Below are 27111 nucleotides of genomic sequence, written 5' to 3'. Positions count from 1 at the left end.
TGGATAATGAAAGGAACCAGACACTCACAGAGTTTATAGTGAAAACACTGAATTTATGAAGTTTAAAATTTATTAAAAAGAAAGTAGAAGTCACAAATGAATTATCAGCTGAATCCTATAGTCATACATTGCTTCTGCTCTCTCTCTCCAACTGCATATCCCACCAATGAGAAGGATTTCCTCAACCGCTTGGTGTAGGTTGGCATCACTTTTCACTGAATCTAACTTATCAGCTTTCAAGGTGAACTCTTCAACTTCTGGGTTCTTCCCCCAGTGTTCACTTTCTGTCTTAGTCGCAAACCCCTTCCCAAATAATTATCCGCATTGCAAACAAACTGAACATAGTTCAGATTGTGGTACTCTTTTGCCTCACTTGTTCTGTCGCTTTTAATGCTGTTGTCTTGATGATTAACTCATAGGTGGGAGAGATTAGCTTTTTCTTGGATTGAAAAGGTGATGAAATATTTAAGCTAACACAGTCACTAACGGTTTTATGTGAAAATACTCAGGAAGAAGTACAAAAAATTGTTTAAGCCACAGAAAATTGTCCTGAATATTAGAGCAACATTCAGGTCTGTGGCAGCTTTCTTATGCCTCTCCTGACCTCTGGTTCTCCTAGCTGACTGTCCCCCTTTGTTCTCAGTTTCTGTGTCACTTCTGTAGAATGGGCTTTTTCCCAAGCTCATATTGCTGTGACTCTCTGTATCCAGAATATGCAGATGTGGAATCTTTGACAAGCCCATGGGAAATGTGTATTATGGGAAAAAGTGCATATATTTAAAAATTTTGCGTCAAAATAAGCTTATCTTTAATTCTGTTTTCCCATTACCTTTTTGAGGTCCCCTCATATTGCAATTGCCACATTATAAATAAAATGCAATTGCGAAATAAGTTGTTTATTGTCCATCATAATTGATAAACTGCTGTTCCCACCAAGAGTGGAAAAAGTCTATATTCCACATTATTCATTTATGTGTCTTTTATATCTTAGGCCAGTAATAAATTATTTAAAATACTGAATGAATTCAGTGACTGAATAAATACTTTGACAGTCAAACAAGAACCTTGGCAACTCGGCAATGTGTTGTGACAGTGTCTTTCTCAGAGCTACACTTGTGCATTGCAAGTCACAGTGATACAGGTGTTGGAAGCAGTGCACCAGCCAGACTTCATTAGAAAAGAGCACTCCACTCTGTGTCTGGCCTTTGCCTTGGGTATTGATCCCTGGCACACAACACGGTCTGGGTTTAGGTACCAGTTATTTCATCCTGATAAAGCTGATGCTCATCAGAGAACTGCAAATGCAGGCATCATAAGGGAGTCTTCAGAGGAGGCAGTGTACCATCATGCACTTGCCTGGACCTTCTGAAGAAATGCCCAAATATTGGTGCATGCTAGAATCACTTTTTAAAATCGAAATGGCAAGATTACACCTGATTCTAATTAAAATATTTGGAGCAAAAAAAGTTGGAATCTAGATGCGTTTAGACACACTTTGGTGTATTTAGCATGTTCCAGGTGGTTCTGGGGTGCATTTGGCTTAGAGATCTCACATTTTGAATCCTTCTCATTATTGTTGTAGATTCAGAAACATTAGCATTACTTGAGATTGTTTTTGGAGGTGGTACCACAATGAAATTTTAATTATAATATAATGATAAAAATTGAGAGTCACTGCACTAGGACACCGAATAACAGTTTCATTTCATTAGCTGATCCCTGGCCATTGTCCTTCTGTTCTTTCCTTTTTCTGCCACCCATTTTTGTTCCCCATCTGTGATCCAACAATTGAGAACTACAGTTTCCTAGCTTGGCATTCCATTTCCTAGAAAATTGGGTTTTAAAAGTAATTTTAAAATATATTAAATATTTGTAAATCTCAGAGAAAATATATCCATAATTAATCATGACAAAAGAAACTTCATGGGTCCTTCCCTGTATTTTTTTTCATTTATTTGATTTCGTTTTATGACAGTTTCATAGGCTCTGGGATTTCCCCTTTCCCTCCCCATGATGGAGTCCTCCACATTGTTGCAGTAGTACAGTTCAAATCCAGTCATGGTTCCTTCATTGCAAGCATGTACCATGAATAGAGTCCAGCATCTTATTGTCCAAATAAATTCAACAGTTTCCTTGTATTTTAAACATAACATGTCACAAATATGACTAAAACACTGTGTATTCAAACCTAAGGTTATTCCATTCTGTGCTTCACAAATATGCTTGTTAAGCATGAAGATGCTGTGAGCAGTCTGTCCCCTTTCAGCATGCTTTTTAAAAAAGATTTATTTGTTTATTTTTTATTGTAAAGTCAAATATACAGAGAGGAGGAGAGACAGACAGGAATTTCTTCTGTCTGATGATTGACTCCCAAAGTGACTGCAATGGCCTGAGCTGCGCAGATCCGAAACCAGGAGCTTATTCCAGGTCTCTCATGTGGGTGCAGGGTCCCAAGGCTTTGGGCCATCCTCGACTGATTTCCTAGACCACAATCAGGGAGCTGAATGGGAAGCAGCGTTGCCAGGATTAGAACTGGCGCCCATATAGGATCCCGGCCCGTTCAAGGCAAGCACTTTAGCTGCTAGGCCACTGTGCTGGGCTCTCAGCATGTTTTTTATCCCCATTTGGAATATCATGATAAAATAAAACCTTCAATAAAACCTTTGCTCTTACTGTCATGTTCTAGTGTGAAACAGATAACAATGGAAAACAATAAATGAATTAAAAAGGTTGTGTCCAAAATGGAGAAAAATTAACCAGCAGAGTGCGAAAGTGTTCTGAAGAGCATTGTAATTTCCAATAACAGTGGTCAAAGGAGTCCTCTCCAAACAGTTGAAATTTGAAAGGAGGTGACAGAGTAAGTTATGAAGTTATTGAGGAAGAAATGTTGCAGATATAGGGAACACTAAAAGCAAAATCCCATTGAAGACATGCCTGAAATTTATAAAGAAAGGCACAGAGGTTTCCTAGGGTAAAGCACATGAAAGGAGTGGAGGTTAGTAGGAGAGGTAACTGAAACTTCTAGGTCCTTGTAAGTTGTTGCAATCGCTTCTATTTTTCTATTAGTAAAATTAACAACTTTTTAATGTGAGCAGGATATCTCTTGATTCTGTGATGGAACTCAAGTTCTTTGTGGATAATGGCTCAATATAAAGATAGATGTAGAATTCCAAGAAAGACATATAAGTTGCTTGAATTGAGCCTGACAGAATCAGTGGTGATAAGCTCATATATTGGAGGAACTTTAAAATGTTGATGTTAAAAAAAATGCCATGAAAGAGATGAGATTGGAAGATCCAAGGATAAATAGTTAGATAGAGTGAACTACAATTAATGAGAATAGAAATTACTTCAAGAAAAATAGTTGGAGGGGAAGACTGAAATTACATTATTTACAATTGATAACATCGAGTTGCATTTTAGATAACTAAGTGGTGATGTCAAATAGATACTCCAGTGTATGAATCTGGAGATCACGGGGGTGGGGTTGGGGTGGGACCTGGACAACAGCATCCAGAAGCTTACAAGCCATGAGCATATAGGTGGAAGTTGATGTCCTGAGACTTGAAGAGGTCAGAAGAGGAACACTTATGTATGAAAAGAAAAACAAGTGTTTCAAAATCAAGGGAAGGGGACATGAGGATTGAAAAGCACCAGCTTTTTTTAAAGAAATATAATTATTTCTGCTTATTTACGTGCATTTAGAAACAACCATGAATAAGGCGGAAGGATAAATATAAAGGTTAACCCATTGCTTGTGTGTCTTTTCAAGCTCCAGCATTTTCATGTGCTCCTTGGAAATCCAAATGCCTTACATTCCTGAGTTGTCTTTGCCTGTTTTGGCATTAATAGTCTCTGAGTTCTTTTGGAGATTAGTGCAGTATGACCCCCATTCCAGAAACCACACAGCCCTATTTCAGTCAACCTGTTCTTTTCCAGATGTTCTTTCCACTGCATCCTTGAACACGGCTTGCAAATTTAATTCCTTTGCTATTTGATGTATTGACCTTGTCTGGACTAGGTCTGTCACATACATGAGTTATGTCACATGTGTTAGTTACACAGCAATATTTCCATGTGACTTCACCAGGATATTTCATGGAACTTTGGAAGCACAGATGGTGAAAACGTATGTAATGGGAGGGTGGAAGCAGTTAAACTTGCTTACTTCATCTGGTGCTTTATAGAGTGTTCAACTCAAATGCAAGTGCTTTCTAATACACTTTGCAATTTTCCCAAGCATAATGAGCTCCCAGAGTAAAGCTGCATTTTAAAGTAGTGAGTGTCTGGTAATACCATTAGTTTACCTGCTGTTTGGTGTTTTCTCCTGTTACTCATAGACTTATCACCTCACTACAACTGATTATTCAACAGTGAATATTGCCTCCTAACTATTTCAGAAAACTGACTTGAAGTAATTTCTACTTAAGATGTTATTTCCTTCCTGTGTTTTTATTGCCAGACCTGGAGTAAGAAATATGTCATCTTTATAGGTGGAGACTCATTTCCTGACTTTTAAGACAGCTGCTCAATTAAAACTAAATTTGATGTAAGGGAAAAAGTTTAAAAAAGAGAGACAAATTTGTTATATTTTGTAGTATAATGTATGAAGCATAAAAGAGAGAAAAAAGAGTCTTTTCACTGCAACATCCTAAATACACTTGTCCTTCCACTGAATCCATGATGACATTTTTCTGGATCCTGGAGAGTATTTTCCAAGAGAGATTCGGAGCCAGCTAACCCACTTCTGGGAATATATCCAAAGGATATGAAATCTGCATATGAGAAAGATACCTCTAATACTATATTTACAGCAGCACATCCTAGAATAGCAAAGATATGGAAACAACCCAAATGTCCATTGAAAGAGGAATGGATAAAGAAATAGTGGTACGTCTATTCTGTAGAATACTACTCAGTCATTAAAAGCATGAAATTGTAGCACTGGCAACCAAATGATCCCAACTAGAGATGATTATGCTCACTGGATTCCACCAATTCCAAAAGGACAAATATCATATGCTCTCTCTGACATAAGGAACCTTTCATGCAAAATACAGGATGAATAGATACATAAGTACATGTGTATGTACATATGTTCATCTAGAGATATATAGTTGAGACTAGCGTACTAAGAAGTAAAGATACATTGGATATACATCTGTACTCCCAAAATAAAAGATGGACTCCCAATGAAACTTTTAAGTGAATGTTGACAACAGGATGCCAGATTTTTCCATCACTGTCTCTACCTATAATGTCTATGCCTACAAAGCAGAATGATGGACTTGTGACTGTTGTTGAAGAACTATATTATTGAAATAATATAGGGGAATACAGTGTAGAGAGGTGGGATAAAGAGGGTGGAAAGGGGAAATCCCTGAGCCTATGGAATTATATCATGAAAAATAAAAATTTAAAAAAGAAAGATTCTGTTGTGAGAAATATAAGATATTATCCCCACCGCCCAACTAAACTAGAAATGTTCAACAGTAACGCTGCTCCAAGTGAACTAGATGGTGTTCGTTTATTCTCTGTTGTGCTGTTGTTGATGTTGTCCCGCAGACATAGTTCTATGTGGTCAGACAGTGGTTTGCTCTTCAGGTATGATGTCAGTGAAAGCCACTGTTACCAAATTTATGTGCTTAGAGTACAAAGAGTCTCCTAAACCTCCAGGATAGGCTTTGTTGAAAAATTTCTTCTCCAGAAGTGATAATATTTATGCATACTTTTATGGCTTTATTTTTGTATGCAAGACAAGAATTTGAGATTTTCTGTGAAGAAAAGATACATGCCAGATGACAACAATAAGAAAAATTAGCCCAACTTTAACTGAGAGTTTCTTTTGCTAAATAAAGATGTAAGCAATGTACATTAACTTTAAAAGTGGTTTCTTGGCAGGTCATATTGGACAACTGCATATATATAATGGATCTGGAGTAAAGGGATGCGGTTACAAAGGCATGAATTTAACCATTCCTTTCCATTTTTCGTAATTCCCTCACACTGTTTTCCTCCATATTATCACAGTAAAATAGTTCTTTGGTAACTTTTAAAAGTTTAACACTCTGCTTATTTACGTGTATCACGGCATTGTAAGTATAGACAAAGGTAAAATAAAATCTAGTATCATATTGTCAAGGTATATTTAACAATTTCATTGGGAGTCCTCCTTTTTTTCAGGTGTGAAGGTGCATATTACAACATATCTTCACTTCTTGGTATGCTAGTCCCCATTATAAATTTAACTATGAATATATATGGATAACAATTTTTTTCATTTTTCTAATGTTGTGTCATATCTATACATTCATTTCAGTGTGTCAGACCCACAACATATCTCTGAATCCCACCTCTCATTTCTCCTCTCAAAATAACTCATGAACCCAATTTAAATACTTGATGTGTGTCAAACTTATGAGCTTAAAAATGGTCAGTTTGGAGGCCTGGTGTGGTGGCCTTGCAGCTAAAGTCCTCGCCTTGAATGCGCCAGGATCCTATATGAGCATTGGTTCTAATCCTGGTGGCTCCACTTCCCATCCAGCTTCCTACTTGTGTCTTGGAAAAGCAGTCGAGGACAGCCCCAAAACTTGGAATCCTGCACCCACGTGGGAGACCCGGAAGAAGCTCCTGGTTCCTGGCTTTGGATCAGCTCAGCTCTAGCTGTTGCAGTCACCTGGGGAGTGAATCATCAGACAGAAGATCTTCCTCTCTGTCTTCTCTGTATATCTGACTTTGCAATAAAAATAAATAAGTCTGTTTTAAAACATGGTCAGTATGGGAGTATGGAATTGTGAAACATAATTTAAGAAGGCAACTTTATGAGTGGGTGATGGCATAATGGCAGGGATATTTACATTCTACAAAAATGATTAGTAAAAAAAAAGCCTCAGACATAAAACTCTTACAAATGCACAAGAGTATTTCAGATGATTGATGCAGATATTTGTGAAATTCATTCATAATTTTTATAGCATTCATTTCATTAACTTTTTGAAAATTCCTTATATACATACACATAATAGTACATATATACTGTTCTTCACAAAAATGCAACTCTTGCAGTCTGTTATTTGAGAGTTGCTAAGTGTAGTCTGGTGGCAGGTATTTTGACATAGTACCTTATGCTGTAGCTTGAGGCACATCTCATATTGAAGTGCAGATTATAACCCAAACTGCTCTGCTTAAATCTGGCTCTGCCAGAATACATGGAAAGCAATAGATAAATGGCTCTAATACTCGAGTCTTTAACACCCATTCTGCCCTACCAGGTATAGTTCCTGGCTTCTGGCCTCTGTATTTGGCCTACCTTAGCTCTGGTTATTTTTGCCACTTGAGGAATGAACCAACTGATCAAAATCTCTCTCTCTCTCTCTCTCTCTCTCTCTCTCTCTCTCTCACACACACACACACACACACACACACACACACATTCACACATTCTACCTTTCAAATAGATTAATCTTTTTTTACAAAAGGGTAGTCTGATACTGAGATAGTTCTAGAAATACAAGTCGTGGAAATACAAGTCGTGAAGAATGTGCTTAATTATCAGGTAGTATTTCAAGTGCTGCTTTTAGATTAAGCTGTGGAACATAAAAATCTTGAGAAAATTTCAGTTAAGTGTTAACATGTTAATAGCATTGTGTGTCAAACTTACAGCATTGTGAAGATGGTGAAATTTTATACAGATGACAAGGCAGGTTGATTTTTATGAAGGAAAAGACATTCTTGAACTAGGCCGACTGACTAGGGTATTTACATTATAACTTGACAAAGTGGCTACAGAGGCAGAAGGTGAGAAAAGAGATCAGAAAAATAGGAATAAACTAAGACTAGGGATTGAGACAGGGGTGTACAGGCTAAATATTGAGTCATAAATAAGGTTAACAAACACATACATAAAATGATCTGTCTGTGCTTTCCAACCCTGACAAATAATGCCGTATCAATGTGTGAGCTGTGTCTGTCTGCTACCAGTGGAGGCATACCCCCAAACACTCACAAAATGCAGAGTAGTGACCTGCATTCACCTCTCTTTTGTGTCCTGTTCAATAGACAGAAAATCAAAATCAGCCAGCTTTGAGACCATTGTAAAATAACCCCTCTTCAAATTCTATATGTAATACAGTTTATGTAATGTATAGGGCTTTAGATTTTATTCATAAAGCCATGAGAAATCAAATAATTGATGAATGATAACTTCTAAGGATCTCCAGATTATTAAAACCTTGCCTGATTATTAATTACTTCTACATTGAAAAATATTATTGTTTTCTAACAAATTAAATTGCTTTGGTATAGCATTTTACTTCTGTTATATCACAGAAAGTAGTTGTATGACAGCTACTGTTATATCATATACAATAGTGATATTTTTCTCATCATTCAATTGAAAAAATCACATGCAATAAAAGTAGTTAGTTCAAGAAAACAATTTAAGGAATTGTGTGCCATAGGAGGTAACTAAGCTAAGAATGTGTTGTTTGTGCAAATTAAGTAGAAATAACTTCTCCAAAGACTTGTTCACCTTAGGGCACATAGAATGTCTATTTCAGGAAATGTAGCATTGTTTTAACATTATACAGTATTCTAGAGACTCTTGCCAAGTTATGACAGAAACCATGATTGATGAATAAAATGTGGAAAATGGAAAGAAGCCTAAATCTGGGATATAATACTCCAGAGTGATTAAGGGCAATTACCAAGATGTCAACCTTGTTGAAATCACAGCCTATCTCCTAACATTGGCTTTTGTTATCAAAAGGCAATATGTACTGAGTGCATGTTATATTGAATGATTCAAGAGAGCAGAGGGTTCTGCTATTTCCTTCATCTGTGTGAAGATTCAGTGTTGAAGCAGAATAGCAATTTTGGTGATTCTTGTTATCCTATAAGTCAAACATCTGGAAGGTGATTTCAAGTTGCACTTTAAATATAGTCTTGTAAATGTTTGCAGCAAAGTATTCTTCTTAAAACGTTCCTCTGTTGAGTCCAAAATAAAAGGTGTAATTTGATCCTGTTAGGGCTTTTTAAAATATTCCAAAATATTTCATCACATTAAAATAGCTTTTCAAGATTGAGATTCATAAACATTTTACATCGAAACTGATTAAAAGAAAACAGTTTTTGAATTCTTTGTGTGTTTTTAATGCTTGGGCATCAAATTGCAGAGCAACTTCAGACCATGAAATTCGTGGGTATTTAGAATTTATGGTGGGCTATGATTATTTCTGAAACAAAGATTAATGACCAGTATGAGAAAACCATTGCAGCTGACAAATTGACTATGGGCCCTATAAACAGAGTATCCTTTACAGGATCTCAAAAGCTGTTTTTGACTTTATAATAGATAAGAATTCCACCATATTATGAAGTTTTTTTCGTCTTAAATCCCTTTCTTCATTCTCTTCAATGCATCTTGGAAGCCAATGCACATATCTAGTGACTTACGAATTATAGTAGTTGTCTTATATCTCAATGTGCCTTTGTGTGTGTGCGTGCATCTTTACGGCTTTATTTATTTTTATTCAAAAGGCAGAGTTATATAGGAAAAAGGAGAGACAACGAGAGAAAGATCTTCCATCTATCAGTTCACTCTCCAAATGCCCCAACTACTGGAGCTGAGCCAATCCAAAGCTAAGAGCCAGGAACTTCTTCCAGGTTTTCCACATGGGTTCAGAGTCTCACGGACTTGAGCTGTCCTCTACTAATTTCCCAGGCCATCAACAGTGAGCTGGATTAACAATGGAGCAGCAGGGATACAAACAAGTTTCCATATGGGGTGCTAAGGCCCTGGGTCTGAGAGTTAGAATGTTATGCCACTCACCAACTCAGGGTACCTGTTGAAAGTTCGTAAATTCATGATTGCAAAGATATTTGACTTGCATTACGTTCAATAGGGTTTGTAATATTTTATACACTCTAAAATAGTGGAACATTAAATTCCAAATGATTTAATTGGTTTCCACAATAATATAATTTTGAAGCTTGAAAAATCTTATAAACAAATATATACATCAAATAGCAATTTTTAAATATTATTTTCAGTGAATATTATTTGTCTTATAGTAAATGATTCAACCTGATATAGAATTTTAACTTTCAGATTGCAGAAGTGAGGTCTTGTCATTTTTAGTATCATCTGAATAAATGCACTATATATGGTACTTAAGTAGAATTGACGAAATTAAACAGAGTCCAAGAACACATTCAATAGACTGAGGTCGCATGAGCCATGAATGAGAAGAGAGATCTTATCATGCAAGGCATCATGATGCAATTTGAGAATGCAGAAAGTTACTCTTCACCTCACTCTTGGATATGACTAAACAGTGGGCCTGGTAGGCAAAAGCAGCACAGGGGAAAAAATCATGTTTCCTTCAATGACATTTACAAAGTTTAGGCTTTCATAATTCTTCTCATTCCTCTATAGACCTCTCGTTATTGTTTTTCAATCAAATACTCCAATTTAAACAGAATATCTATAAAGTTGTTGTTCATATAAATATTCATGTAAAATGCAATATTAGTTCAATGAATTAAAATGCTTTTATCTAATGTGATTTAAATTTAATTACGTATACATTTGTTCAAAGTTTATAACAATTCAAGTGCCTAGTGAATACCATGTATAATATATTCCCCAACACTAGTGATACAACAGTGAATAAAGCAAGAGACATTACTGGGGACAGAGCTGCAGTACTACCCAATTCCAGGTTGCCATTAAATTTAAGTTGACATGAATAGAGCTCCTTGAAGTTGGCAATATATGAACTCTGTGGCTCTTAGATAGAAATATTCATTAAAGAAACATTACTGAGTAGAGACATTGAAACCTATTGTCCAACTGAGTTTTCAAAAAGATTTAAAGCTCACCCCCAAACTGGCAAAGTATTTTAGATCCTACCAGTGAATTCCCTTATGAATGGATTGCACAGCTACCTCCATGCTTTATTAAGCAGAATATGCTGATAGGAATTTATTTGTGAAGAATCCATTTCAGCTTCTTAAACATATGTTGGTAGACTATGGTAAAATTCTATGATTATTCTGAGGCATGATTCTTGCACAGCAATACGCAATCATTGAGCAGTCCCAGCTGCCACACTTTAAAGTTGTTTTGTCTGTTTTTTGTAACCTCTTCCCGCATTCTGTCATCTCTGATCCTCCTATCTTGGTGCCTATGAATATTACTAAGGTCTATTGTTTTTTATCTATGTGTAGATTAACCAAACTGCCAAACGTGATCCAAACTATACCATACAAATGGTATTGCAGTATTTTATACTGCTTAAATTTAAATTTACAGTATACATATTGCATAAATATATGCACAACTAAAATAATGAAGCTCTAAGACATAAGAAAATCCACTGATAAACTTCTGTTTTTTTCAGTGTGTAAAGCAAGATTCATTTAAGGGAGCGAAAGAGAGGTCTCCTGCTGTAATGAAAAGAGGGAGCTGTAAAGTAGGAAAGACTCAAGAAAATGCTGTCTTTTTATGTAGTTCATTTTGGCTACTCCAAAGGTTGCAAACCAATGGGTTTGTCAACTAAGTAAGCAATCTAATTACTTCCTCTGTTTTTCTGCCTTCTCTCTCTCTTTTATCTCTCTTTCTCTCTCTTTCTTTTGCTCTTTGTGTGTGTTTGTAATGGAGAGAAGCAAAGAATGACAACATTAGAAGGAATTTGATTTTTGTGTATCAGTTTTACATAGGATAAAATGCAAATGATAAAAATGAGTAGCAAAACAATTATTCTGTAATTTTAAGATTTTCTGTCTGATGGCTGCATTGAGCTGTTCATGTGAATTATCTATTTCTAGAAAGAAATTTGCCACACAAATGTCAAAACCCCACAAAGGCACGAAGTAGGAAAGATGCAAGTTGTATTTTTGTCTGAACAGTCAAAAGGTTTTTTTTCTCTGCTTTGCATTTGCTTTGTGAAATTGATTATATTTTTAACAAATATTTATTACCAGTGTATAAAACATAGCAATCGCTGGAACAAGCAAAATTAGCCTTTCCTCTTCAATTAATTTATAACAATTTTTGATTAGTTTTCTTTATGCGATCCTTACCTATAATCAGAATTTATATTAGTAACAGAGAAAAAGAAGAAAAAATGGCATTAAAATTATATTTAACCAAGAAAAATTGCCATATGCATATTTAATAAAAGTATTTCTACTGATAGATAACAGTTCTCTAGTAAAGAAGTCGAAGAAGTAAACAAAATAATCGCTAGAACTGAATTAAACATGGCTCAAATTACTAAGTCAACTATGTTTATATTGGTAAACAACATTTGAAATTATGAATAGAAGCATAAAGGATATAAAATCCTCATAGAGTTAGTAAATGTTATGCAAGGCTTACAAAAAAAAGCATCACTGAATGTTTAAAAAAAATCTAAATTAATGTAAAGCTATCCCACATGTATCAATTGATCTGTAGTATTGTAGTCTCCCAAAGTCAACCTATAAATTCAACTTGATTAAAGTCACAGAGTAATTTCTTTTTAAGAAGTTAATAAACTCCATTAGGGCTTAAATTGAAATCAGAGGATACTAGAAAAGATTAATAAATGTTGGAAAAAATTTCTAGATTTAATATAAAATTAAAATTATAGTAATCAGAATAACCATTAAGTTTAGCATTTGCTTTAACATAAGAGCTAAAGCTGTATGGTTTAAAGGAAAACATATATAGAGTGTGATGTTTTGATTAAGAAAATATTTGATAGGACAGAAACATTTTAAGCTGGTTTAATTGGCTAGATATTTTAAGGATGAGAAGAAAATAAACAGTAAGATAAAAATTTATGAGATGAACTTATTTTTGCAGCTAAATGCAAAAATGAATCCTCAATTGACAACGTTGCCATCCACGTGACTGAGGGGACAGGAGAGAGGGCTATTTCTCCAGCCAGTACTTGACTAACATCAAGAGGAGTGGTGGTAAGTGAACTGTGGGTGTCAGCAGCCAGCATCACTAAACCCAGCTCCACCTTGCAGGATTTTCTCCATCTGTAGCATGGGGACACACATCTCTTTCTGCAACAGTGTTTCAGGAGGATTATAGCCTGGAACGAAAACAGCACAAAGATACCGAGATACCACCCATGTGTGCAGTTAGCATAACTAGTTCATGATTCACTAAAAAGAAAAAAAAAATAATCCTGAACCAAAAGGCCACACAGGGGGAGAGTAGATATAGCTTATTTCGGCATTGTGTCCTGTTGCCTTCTGAGTCCCAAGCATGGCCACACAGCCTCAAAGATTATAGTCTCACATCTGGAAACTCTAACTCTTGGGATCCTGTTATCTTTTTATACGTTGTGCTGTAATCACTAGTTTGCCTACCCAAAATAACAGTGTGCACATTGACACTGATGCTTTTTACCAGTGTGTTCTCCAAGACCTTGGGACACCCTCACTAACAGCCCCCTCTGCACCTGGAGAAAGACTGAGCAGCATCATTGCTCAGGTGATCATAGCCCCCTTTCTGCTCTAGCCCCCATGAAAAGTTACTGAAAGTTACAAGAAAATTACTGAGGATTCAACATGATAATCTTGTAAAGACTTTAGCACATGTAAGCATAGTGTTCTTATTACTGTCTTTGTGGGATTTAAATAAAACTGTTGGTGTTAGATGCTGAGCCCATGATGACTTCAGCTCTTGAAAATTAGTTGTTACTTTTAGTTTTCTTGTTGTCACTGTCATCATCATTATTGCCACCATTGCTGTCAATTACTGCCACCATTCTACACTGATACTTGCCCAAGTCTGAGTCTAACTTTTTCACAGCATATTCACTCCAGACTTGAGATTGACAATTTTTATTATTTTTGATAGAACAATAGTGGAGGATCTGCAGCTTGCATTTGAAACATTTCCAGTGTTTTGCTATACTGCAGAAGACAAAGAGGGAACAACTGGTGAGATTTAGCATGATCACTCATACTATTTTACAATCATATCTGTTAGAATTATGGAGTGTGAGAAAGGCATTTGGCCTTTGCTATTCAGAGGCCTTTTGGAAAGCCAGCATCTCATCTCAGAGTGCCTGGGTTTGAGCCCAAGTCCATTCCTGATTCCAAATTCTTGCTAATGCAGACCCTGTGAGGATTTGGTGATATCTCAACTGTTTGGGTCCCTGACAAAGCAGATGCTACCCAAATGTGAGACAGGTCATGTTCCTGACATCTGGCTTCGGTCTGGCCTAGCCCTGGTTGTGGCAGGCATTTAGAGAGTGACTGAGCAGATGAACAATCTCTCTATTTCTCTTCTCCTCTTACCCCTCAGAAAAAGTAAGAATAAATAAATTTAAAAATAAGATATTTATTTTTATTTGGAATGCAGAGATATAGAGAAAAGGAGAGACTGAGAGAGGATCAGAGAGAGAGAGAATCTTCCATCCTTTGGTTCTCTTCCTTAATGACTCCAATGGCCAGAGATGAGTCAATCAGAAAACAAGAGCCAAGATTTAGGAGTTTCTTCCAGGTCTCCCATGTGACTGCAGAAGTCCAAGGGCATGAGCAATCCTCTGCTGCTTTCCCTGACCAAAAGCAGGGAGCTGAGTCAGAAGTGGAGTTGCCAGGACACAAACCAGCATCACAGGCAGAGACTTTGTCTACTATGACATGGTGCCAACCCCTAAATAAATAAATTTTTAATAAAATCAGTTATTAAATCTGGTCAACATCAAATGTTCCACACGACCACAGTTTATTGTAGAACCTCCAAATAGTGTAATATGAACACAACAAGAAAAAGTGATTAATTTGTTAATGGAAAGATAAGGTTTTTGTCATCTTTTGTTTTATGTTCTTGATGTAAAATTAAGGGCACTAGGGTATGCATCATGTCTCAGCCATTAAAGTAGCACTTGGGTTGCCTGCATCCCATAGTGGAGTGTCTAGTTTGAGTACAGGTCACTCCTTTACGATCCAGTCTTCTACTAATGTATTCTGTAAGAAACAGGTAAATGCAGAAGTATCTGGGCTCCTGTCAGCCTATGGAGGACTTGGATAGATTACCAGGATCCTGGACATAGCTTCTTCTAGTGCTGGTTTTTGTAGGCATATGGAAAGTTAAATAACAGATAGAAGATCTCCTGCCTTTGTGTGTATGCTTGTGTGTGTGTGTGTGTGTGTGTGTGTGTGAGAGAGAGAGAGAGAGAGAGAGAGAGAGAGAGAGTATGCCTTTCATATAAAAAATAAATAAAAGCTGCATTGTATTTTTTAAAGAAATGAAACACACCAAGAGGCATTAATATACACAGCATACTGATATCTTCAAATCGATTATTGTGATTTCTTACTAAGTTTATAATGTGCTTAAAATAGAAAAGATGCTTCAGAAATTTTCTACCTTGTTAGTCATATCACTCCAAATTTTTCTAGATTCTGTATAGTATATTGGCTCCTTTACAATAAAGATGTTATTAATTTGAGGGTTTAATATAAAATTCCCTCATTTCTAACAATATGCAGTAATGATGTATTTTCCAAAAACAGAGTAACACTGGAACAGATTCTTGGATGCATTGAGGCAATTTCTGAAGTGCAGATGGCCTCAAACTTCATAGTGACAAAGGATTAAAAAGAAAGAAGATTGAAGATTCTTTAAATACATGACTAATTTCATCATGTCATGTTGGAATGCAAGTTTTCATCTACAGAAATCACTATTGGATAATTGTTCTAGGTCACTACGTAAAGCTTGCCCAAATTTTGAAACCAAGAGGCCCCTGAGACAGTGGAAGGAAGCTATGTCCAAGGGTGAATAAACCTGAGTTCAGGTTGTGCCCTATAACTCTTTTATGTCAAACCAAGAGGCAATTCACTCAAGAGTTTCACTCTGATCATAGATCATGAAAGCAATTGTCTTACCACCTTGTGTAGTTACTGAGAAGTCCCAATTAAATATTAAATAGTCTCATTTAAAAACTAAATGTGCTTGTTCAAGAATTCCATACTTTCATCATGGTAGCCACTACTAAAAATACTTGTAAAAAATAGTTTGGGGTGTGTAAATCTACCACTTGAAATGCTGGCATCTTATATGGGATTGCAGTTTCCATCCCAGCTACTTTACTTCTGATTCAGCTCTTACTGTGGCTGAGAAGGTAGCGGATGATGACCCAAGTGTTTAGGGCTGTACCGCTCATGTTAGGAAGCTGGATGGAGTTCCTAGCTCCTGTCTTCAGCCTAATCTAGACCTGATGTTGCAATCACTTGAGGGAGGTGGGGGCAGAGAAATAAGTAAGATAATCTGACAATTATTAGCACAAATTGGAAAGAATCAGTTAAGCAAGACCTGGAAGTTTTGAAGGAATTTGGGAATAATATTAAAACTATGACTTAAAAGAAGGACATAAACATAAGAATTATATGAGCAAACACAGTTGCCAAACTAGGGAATCAGCCAAGGTGCTTATCATCAGATGAATGGATAAAGAAAATAACATATAGAAAAATATATACATACATATAGACATAAAGGAATATTATTCATCCAAGAAAAACTAATGAAATGCTGTCATCTGCAGCAAGGTAGATGGAACTGGAGGACATCATATTGACTTAAATAAGCCAGACACAGAAAGATAAATGCCACATGTTCTCTCATAAGCAGAAAATAAGTGCTTTTAAAAAACTCAATTTGGGTACATGTTGATTACTAGAGACTGGAAGGTATAGGGGGTAAAAAGTTCTCATTAAAAATAGGGGGAACTGGGTATGGTTTGTGAAGTATGGCACATATACTAATAAGAAATGTTAATGGTAAAAGTGGGATGAGGAATGTACTGGAATCTTTATTATCACCTCAAAGTTCTTATTTTATAAATTTAGAAACTATTCTGAAATAAAATGTTTCTTTTTAAAGAATGATATGAAAATAATTTATTAAATAATTTGCCGTAGAGATTTAAACATCTTCTTTAAAACTTCAGGATGTTAGTTCTTGGTTCTTATCACTTACCATTTGTATAAGAGATTAGAAAGAACTTCCTCATACAGAAGATGTGAGCTAATATTGTCTACTTGTTACAAATATTGGCAAAGTTTAAAAATTAATGTAGGGGTAGGCGATTAGAATAATGGTTAATATGCCACTGGGTACACTTACATCCCATGTTAGAGTGCCTGGGTTCAAATTCAGGTTCCCATCCTGATTCCAGCTTCCTGTTAATGTCCACCATTTGAGATAGATGGCGATGGTTCAAAAAATTGGGTCCTTGCCACACACAATGAAAAACAGATTGAGCTTTTACTTCTTAAGTTTGGCCTGGCCCTGCCTCAGTTGTTGAAGACACTGGGCAGTAATCAGCAGAAGGGAGATTTCTCTCTCTTTCTCTCTCTGACTGACATACAAATAAAACGAAACAATTTTTTTTGAAGTTAATGTAAGTAAAAATTGCAAAAAATCTACATGGAAGTTGTAATTCACATTTAGTGCTTCCCAATCCCTGTTATTTTTTTCTTTCCCCTTTCTGATTAACTGAGAGATGGAAAAAGAAAGACATACTGATACAGAGAGATACAGGAATGTGGAGAAAGAACTGGCATCTGCCTATTCGCTTCCCCATACACCTGCAGCAGCACTTACTGGACCAAAGCCAAGAACCAGAAACTAAATCTGGGTCTCCTTTGTAGGAACATGATTACTTGGTTCATCCCTGCTGCTTCCCAGGGTTTACACTAGCAGGAAGCTGGAGACTAGATCAGAGCCAGATGCTTCAATGTGGGCCATAGGACATCTTGACAGGTGTCTTACACTGCATGGCCAAATGTCTACCACTTCCCCATCCTCTTTAAAGATGAGGAATCTGACACCTGAAGAAGTTATTTTGCCTGAAACATATATTCATTCATGAATTTTTCATACTAACCCTTAGAAAATAATGTCTTTCAGATATATTTTTATCCTCTCGGTATTAGTATGTTATGTTACACTAAGGTTTAGAACTACCCCCAAATTAGAGGATATGTAAATATATCAAGAGGATTCAACAACACAAGGGCAATTGCTGTTACATTCTGTGACAGTTCCAATAATTTGCCTTATGGATCAATTTTGGGGGAGTTTTTGTTTTTATTTTGTGATAGCTTTATTGTCTCCAGATTGTATTAATTGCTATTTTAATGTAAGCATGACTAATGTTATAAATGTTCAACAAGTGCAAGCTCTGAATTTGTCTATTATTCTATTGGAATTTTCTGAACATTTACATGTGGCTTTATCAAAGGCAAATTTTCATATACTTTGGAAATGACAGACATTTAAAGTTTTTATTCCTTCTGTTTACTCTCATGACTTTCAACTTATATCATTGGAAGATTTCAGATACAGATTTAATTTTCAGCTCCTGACCTTGCCCCGAGCCCATAATAAAAAGAGGAAATTTGGTCAAGTACAGTAATTTAGAGAAAATAGGATTGGGCATGGAAGGATAAGCAGTATCAGTGAGGAGTATCACAAAAACATATCATCAGGCTATGGTCAAGAGCCCAAGTTTTGTAGGTCAATGCACTTTACACTGCAGGGATTTTTTTAAAATGGATTTGTTTGAAAGGCAGACTGACAGAAATCTTCTGTCTGCCAGTTTACTCTCCAAATGACGACAACAGCCACTGAAGCTGGAAGATTGGAGCCCCATCCCTGTCTCCTACAAGGGTGGTAGAGATGTAAGTCCTTGGGGCATCTGCCTTCTCATGAGGCACTTCAGCAGGGAGTTGGATTGGCTCAGCTATGGGGCTGGTAGCCCTGCAAGCAGGGACTTAACCCATTGCATCACAATGCCAGCCATCAGTGTGGGGATTTGGGAGAGTTAAGTATTTTGGAGCCTCAATCACCTTATCTATACTAGGAACATACTAGTAGGTCCTCTCCCTAGCATTCTTTCATGTTTAGATAGAAAACGTACAGAGCACTAATAATAGGACCATAGGACCTGACATAGGGTGTCTAGTGCATATTTGTTATTACTCAGCGTTTTCATCGCAAAAGATGAGTTAGAGATTCCAGATCCAAGGAGACAGAGCATTCACTATGGTTTCTTCGTTTTAGAAGAAATTTTAAAATATTGTAAGGAAGGAAACAGATGGAGAATGACACTGAGGGATAGGTTATCCTTTAAGTAACCTTTAGAGTGTAGCAGAATTGTATCATGAGAGTCCTTTTCTCCAGCATTCCCTTTTGCGAGTCATTTTCTTATTCTCATTTTACTCCTTTAAGCCAGGTAGCCCGTCACACAAGGAAGTGCATGTTGCAGGTGGGGATGTAGAAGGAAGGCCATGGAAGAATTCAGAGAAATGAAAGCTTTTCTCCCTTTTGAATGAAGATCCATTTAATTGTAATTAGGTCTTAATAAATTCAAGCAATAGACAAAAACATTTGGAGAAAATTAAAAAAAAAAAAAAAGCATGGAAGGCTTATGTTTTGTTTGTTTCTGAGACCTGAAGGCCTTTCCTTGAGCTGTGAAGAGAGCTTTGCTGCTCACTAGAAGAGTGACTGGACAAGTCCCTTATGTTTCTATAAATGGATCTACAAAAAATGGCTGAAAGAGTGCTATTTTTTTTTATGTTACATTAGAAAATCTTTCAAAAATAATAAATATGTGAAATGTTTGATTTCTGTTTGTTAGAGATCACTGAGCTGAGAATGGTTCATGTTTTCACTATGCATAAGTGCTAATATTTATTTAGAAAGAAGTTAAATACTTCCCCTCCATCTTAATTGACTTTCCCACAGGAATTGTATTAGCAAGACGGGAGAGTTAAGTCATCAAGTTCCATCCATTATCATTATTATCATTATCAGGTTTTATTTAAATGTAACTCAATATAAAATGATCTATTTGTCTGTTTCAACTGTTATAATAAAATCCCATAGACTGGGTAGTCTACAAAACAGACATTTATTTCTCACAGCAAGAAGGCTGGAAAAGCCCAAGATCAGTGTGCTGGGCAGCTCAGCTCCTGGTGAGGACTTTCTTCCAGATTTCTGTCTCACTGTGACCTCTTCCTCTTCTTTTAAGAACACTAGTTCCACCATGAACTCGTCTCCTTTTTGAACTCCTTTAAGTTTAAATTTCTTCCGATGTTCTGTGTGCAAACACCATCACATTTAGACTTTAAGTTTAATACATGAATATTTAAGGGATGCAATTTGGCCCACAGTAAAAGAGGAAATATTTATAAATAAAGTTGTTTTGTTCTATTTGTTTTCACCAAGTTACTCCAATATTAAACAGTGTAATAGTTTGAATCTGTAACTGGGTTTTGTTTGTATTCCAAAAAATTTTTTGAAAGAACACACTCTCCCTTTTTTATTAAAATATGAGTACTTGTGTAAAATGGAAACAGTTTGTCATCTGATTTACCATACGCTGGGTCAAGTGCTGAAAGAAGTATTCGGACAACCTGCCAGGCTCTGTTAGGTCACACCCAGAGCTTCATGGTTTAAAACAAACGCAGGTTAAAACATTGAATCATGGGCATGTGATCTGGCTCAATGCTATGGTACATGTACACACACACACACACACACACACACACACACACACAGAGCCAAGAAATCCAGAAATGCCTTCAGAAAATGAAAGCAAAAAGCAGAAACTGAGGATCTTGTGCTGCAGATTTCTGCCATTTCTTGGAGAAGCAACATGGTATTTCCTTTGTGGTTTGCGTTTCAAGGAATTTTTTAAAGTCAACAGCCAGTTTCTTTCTATAATGTCTCATAATTGTATTCTTTCCTAAAAGTTAAGTAGACATACTTAGGACACAAGAAGTTTGCTAGGCAGGCAGAGAGGATGTAGACAAACATTATCTGTGAAACAGGGATCAATCAGTTCCAGATAGAACTGCCGAACATCCATCATTTTGTACTTTAGCCTTCAATCCCTCAGGTGTCATCATATTTCAGTCCAGGTTCCTGTATGTTGTAAACACCGGTACAGATCAGCTGCCAAATCTCTCCTTGCAGAGTTGGGCCCGTTGTCCTAACGTTGCCCCCTTTCTGCTTAACTTCTGCTCCTCAGCCGCACTAATCAACATTCCTATTTCTTCCAGTGTAGGTATACACTGAGGATAATTTGATTAAGCTAATGTTCTGACGTTATTTCTTGGTAGCCTTTATTCATTCTTTCTCTCCCTGACTCTCAGTGTTGTAGGGTGAAGACTAGAATTACAAGTGCATTATTGCACAGAACTCACCATGAAAGGGACAGATGTGGTGATTCTGCTCCTTATGCATAAATTACCAGGAGATTATGATTCTTCCTGGGACCTCCTTTTAATATCTAATTGTAGTAGACTTTTGTCTGGTGGGATAAATGATGTTTGTTTTTCCTTTCTACTTCTTCCATTCAGAAGCTTTCTCTCAGGTGTGGACAGTGCAGGAGATTGGTATTTACATTACGATATGCTTGTATCAATTCCCTCCTACAATGTTCCTTAAGCAGAAGTCATATTTTAGTAGAGATATAAGCATGTGTTGAGAGAATATAGAGAAAGGATAATTAACTCTAGTTTTTGGATCATCTGGCAAACAGTTACAGAAAACCAAAAAATGAGAATTAAGCATTCAGCTAACAAAACTAGAGCAGTGATATTAAAATTACCTTATTTATAATGGGAAACATACCGAACATTAAAGCTTATAGGGTATGATGCATGTCGAAATATCTATAAATATTACCAGATTATAAGGCCATTCTAAACAATTATGTTTAAACTTCTCAGCAATGCATCTTACACAAAACAGATGCCCCAAATATTTGCTATTTTAATTGGCATTTAAATGATATTCTTTTCCTAATTAGAATCTCAAATAAATAGTTAAATATTATTTTTTTAAAGATTTATTTATTTTTATTACAAAGTCAGATATACAGAGAGAGGAGGACAGACAGAGAGGAAGATCTTCTGTCCAATGATTCACTCCCCAAGTGAGTGCAACAGCTTGTGCTGTGCCGATCCGAAGCCAGGAGCCAGGAACTTCCTCCAGGTCTCCCACACAGGTGCAGGATCCCAAAGCATTGGGCCATCCTCGACTGCTTTCCCAGGCCACAAGCATGGAGCTGGATGGGAAGTGGAACAGCAGGAATTAGAACCGGCGCCCATATGGAACTTCAGCGCGTTCAAGGCGAGGACTTTAGCTGCTAGGCCACGCCACCAGACCCAAATAGTTTAATATTAGAAAAACTACTTGAGTTCAGGAAAAAATTATTTTCTAATTCACATATTCCATTTGCTAATCTATTTTATACATTCTTTGTTTTCCATATTCTTCTGAAACAGAATTGTTATTAATGTGTTCCTATCCTGAAGTGAAACAAACCATCTTGTCAGTATGGCTATTCAGATATATGCTAAGACAGCTTTTGCAAGTACTTGATTGGGACAAATCAGTGTTCTCTTAAGTAAGGTCAAGCCGACTTTACTACTGCATAACCTAAAGAAAAGTCGTGGAGAACACCACCTAGGGAATTCTGTCTCCAAGTTCAGTGGTTGTGTATTCAAACTGACTTGGCATGTAGAATAGTTTTGTCTTAAACATTTAAAGTTAAATGTCTATGGTTTTGGTAGTTCACACCTTTTACATAAGGCCTAAATTATTATTTTAACTCATTAAAAAAAAACTTGCAGCTCAGCAAGGCCACAAGTTAAATAGCTACTGGATTTCTGTAATTCATATATCTACATAGGAACTTGGCAACTATAACAGATACTCTGCTTTGGTCCAGGGGTATCCAATATACATAGAGGAAATTCTGCTGTATTTTATTCCACAATAGGATTGTTTTGGTAATGAAATTCAGCCTTCCAACATAAGGAAAAAAGAAACCTATTAGGACACATGTTTAAAAAACATCTTTCAAACTGTTTTTCCAACATTTACATTTTGGCACAGTATTTACTACATCCTACACAAGAAAAATGTTTTTCTTCAGCTTAAAATATTGTATGTGATTTTTGGTATACGTTTGCAAGGAAAGAATCTTGATTGAATTTGAACTGTAATACTGCATCAAGGTGGAGGAATCCTCCGGGGGGAGGGGAGAGGGAGGGGTAGGGGGATTCCCAGAGCCTATGAAACTGTCACATAATGCAAAATAATAATAATAAAATATTGTATGTGATTTCACCAAAGCTTCTTAAATATTTTTTGTATTTTCAGTTTTAGTACAAAATGGAAACCTGGTCATTGAAATTAGGGGAAAAAAAGCCTATTGGTACGCTATTCTCTCCTTGAAAACAATCATGACCATGCTGAAGAAGTGATATTGTATCCATGAAGATATGTCCTATTACACATTTAACAGAACATGGAACTTTTTCAACACAGTTGCAAAACAACTGTTTATCTTTTCCTAGATCTAGTTGTCTTCCTTGATTCTAAAGATTAACATGACACCTCTAAGTAGACTTATGTTCTATATGTTAAACAATGATTTCTTTTGGCTGCCCTTAAAGGCATAGACACTGATATGTTTATACTTAAAATTTAACTGAATTCAATTATCAAAGCTTCAATTAATATCTGCCTAATATTAGTTTTGCACACAAATGGTTATCCCTCTGATACAGCAGAGTTGAAACTGGATACTGCCTTAAAATGTTAGTATCAGGATGATCTATATTTCAGGAAAATATTAGATTGCTCACGGGGAGTGCACTGAAGGTAAACATTACACATGAGGCTATTTCTTCAGTTTATGCACGATGGGAGATACGTATATCTGCTTGACAGAATGGTGGTGAAAACACTTTAATTTTCTGGATCTTGATGGGATGCCTCATCCATAACATCATAAAAAAATACAATACTCTTTCAGTTCCAAATGTACTTACCAAAATGACGATATGTCTGGCCATAAAGCAAGACTCAATGATGTAAAAGAATTCAAAGCATTCATTGTTGATAATAATGAAACTATGCTAGAAGCCAAATAACAAAGATAACAAGTGAGCAGCAGACCATTATTCTTTTTGAATACAGATGCCAAAATTCTTTTGAAAATTCGTTTATTAAATTCAGCAATATGTAAAATGCAATTGATCTTTGAAATGTTCATGGAAAAAATTACATGTTAAAAACAATGCTTGGATTAAATTTATTTTTTGCATAAAAGTAAGTTTGTCCTCCAGTTCAGTTTTTCTACAAGTGTTTTGAAGGCTTGTCATATATAATAAAAAATATTCAATTTAGGAATGCCAGATTAGTTAAATATTTGAAAACTTTTGATGAGGTTGTCATATATTAAAACCTCATACAAATAAACTAAATCATATTCAAAAACCATTTTTTTAAATTCCAGTTTTGTCGCTGTTTTTCTTTTAATATTAGCAAGCTAGAAGTCTAGTAAGTTTTTTCAACCTCAACATCAAAGATGTCTTCAGTCAGATAATTACTTATTTTGTGAAGCAGTCTTGTGCATTGTAATGTGTTCTTCTGCCACCATGACACACTTGCGGCAATCAAAAATATCTAACATCTTCAAATGTCTGCTAGGGAACCAAATCACTTCTACTCAAGAATCACTGAATTCTGGGAAACTTCTTTAAGCTAACTAAGGTCATCTACAGCAAAAAATGAGCATCTAATATCATTAATGGAAAATATCTAATGCTTTCTACTGAGATTAAAGGAATGGCAATGATGTCTGGTTTCCCTTGTGATATTCAGTGTTGTCATTCAGATGTTAGTGTGTGGAATAAAGCATCAACAATAAAAATAAATAAGAAATTTTCAAATTGGAAAAGAAGTGAAACTGCATTCTTTTTTTTTTTTTTTTTTTTTATTATTTAACTTCAGTAATTACATTGTATTATGTGACACAGTTACATAGATACTTGGATTCTCCCCACCCCTCCCCAAACCCTCCCACCATGGTGGATTCCTCCACCTTGTTGCATAACCACAGTTCAAGTTCAGTTGAGATTCCCTCATTGCAAGCGTATACCAAACATAGAGTCCAGCATCTTATTGTCCAGTCAAGTTCAACGGCTTCTTAACTGCATTCTTGAACATCATGATTTCTAAATAGAAAACTCAAGGGATGTTTAAAAAGCTTCTAAAACTTGAGTTTTGATAATTTGCAAGATACTAACCATAATCAAAACTAATTGTAATCCTATACAATAGCAATAACTACATGGAAATTAAGATTTAATACCATATATTAACATCAAAAATATAAATTACTAGAGATAAATGTAAATGGAAATATTACAGTAAAACTATTACACACAAAAAACTTACAGCAAACTATTACAGTAAAAAATACTACTAGGAAAATAAAAAGCTAGATTAAAGATGGAATACAATACAATACAATACAGTACTCGTGGGATACAAAATGCAGTGTTATTACAATCTTTAACTGCTCTAAATAAATGGATGTGTTGATTTTAAGATTCATAGAGAAATGTAGTCATCCTGGATGATCCCAAACACATTTTAAAAAGAACAAGATAAACAGAATACTAACCTGGTTCAAAACTTTTGTAATGCTACGGTAATTGATATAGTTTCGTATTGCATTAGAGATAGACAAATGAATCAACAGAATAAAATAGATATTCTAGAAATACAGTGACACTTGATTGATGTTTGTTAAAGGTGCAACACCTTTAGAAAATTCTCACAATTGGCAGTGGAACAATTGGTTATTCATATTAAAGAAAAAACAATAATCCATATTCTCACTGTATTAAAAGATTATCTTTAAATATGCAATAGAAACTAAAATTAAAGCTCTAAACTTACAGCATAAAATTAAAACTCTTTGGGAGCTTAGATTAGGAAAATATTTGTCATAAGACTATACATACAGTCTGTAAGAGAAAAAAACTGATAATCATTTTATTTATCAATATTAAGAATTTCTGTACTCCAAAATGTGCTGCTGATAAAATGGAAAGACATCAACAGACTAGAAGAAAATGCTTGACAAATATCTGATAAAGGACTCACTTGGAAAACACAAAAGGTTTCCCATAACTGAATCTCAGTTTGTGTCCCAACTGCTATGCTTCCAATGCAGCTTCCCAAGGTGGAAGATGGCCCAGGTCCTTGGGACCCCTACTGCTCACTGCAAGACAGGGATGAAGCTCCTTGTGCTTGGCTTTGGGTTGGCCAGCACTAGCCAATACAGTCATTTGGGGAAAGAACCAGCAGATAGAAGATTACCTCTCCCTCTCAAAAAGTATTCTCTATTTTTCAATCTTAACAAAATGTATCCCATTGGTCCCTTACATAGTAATGTGAAACTCTTAAGGAAGCTTGACTCTACTTCTTTCTCCAATTTCTAACTTAACATTCTCTTGAAACTGTGCAAATAAGGCTTTTCTCTGAAATTGCATCTGTCACTACCAACAGCAATTTCCATTTTGCTAAACCTCAAAGCCAATTAGTTCTCTGCCCCCTATTTGTTTTATTTACATTTATTCTCCTGGTGATGTCACTGTGTTTAAACTACACACACACCCAACAAATTTATTTCTCCAGCAAAGACCTCTCTTTCAAACTTGAATTAATGTATCCAGTGACTTCTTTAACATTTCTTTTAGGAATGTTCAGCAGTCATCTCAAATTCAGTTTATTCATGCTGACCTCCTAATTGGTTTCCTTGCTTTGACTTCCACCTATTTCTAGGCTTGTCAGAGTAACCCTGTTAAAATGTGGAGTAAAGAGTCCCATTTGTCAGTCGGTTCAGACTCAAACTACAGAAGTAAAATGGGCTTTATTTGGGATCTTACAACTTGCATTTCAGCAGAAACAAATATGTGTAGCTCTGATTCGGTATTATGAGGAAGACAGAAAAATGTAATCTTCTATGTTGAGAAGGAACAGAGGCTGTGTGATAGAAGACAACAAAAGTGATGCAGAAGCCAAATGGAAATGTCCATAAGACAGGTGTCCAGCATCCTCTTGGTATCCATCTGGGCAAGGGTGGTCAAGGGGGAAGGTGAATAAAGTTCACATTCCAAACAGCAGTTAGAATCATGCCTAAATCCTGCATTTTGAGAGATTCTTTAAATATTGCCTTCATTATAATTTTCAGCTAATTTCTGCACATTACTCTGCTCAAA

General features: G+C 35.9%; 1 protein-coding gene across 1 annotated transcript in view; it reads left to right on the top strand.

Annotated features, from left to right (window-relative positions):
- Window positions 1-27111, top strand: part of DLC1 (DLC1 Rho GTPase activating protein) — a 452588-nt gene that overhangs the window by 8103 nt on the left and 417374 nt on the right. Inside the window, exon 2 of the mRNA XM_058669860.1 lies at window positions 12851-12963. The gene's annotated coding sequence lies outside the window, so the exon portion shown is untranslated. The remainder of the gene's footprint in view (window positions 1-12850; window positions 12964-27111) is intronic.

This window comes from Ochotona princeps, chromosome 11 (genome assembly GCF_030435755.1).
Source record: "Ochotona princeps isolate mOchPri1 chromosome 11, mOchPri1.hap1, whole genome shotgun sequence".
Classification (NCBI taxonomy): domain Eukaryota; kingdom Metazoa; phylum Chordata; class Mammalia; order Lagomorpha; family Ochotonidae; genus Ochotona; species Ochotona princeps.
This window is presented reverse-complemented; position numbering and strand designations above follow the sequence as displayed.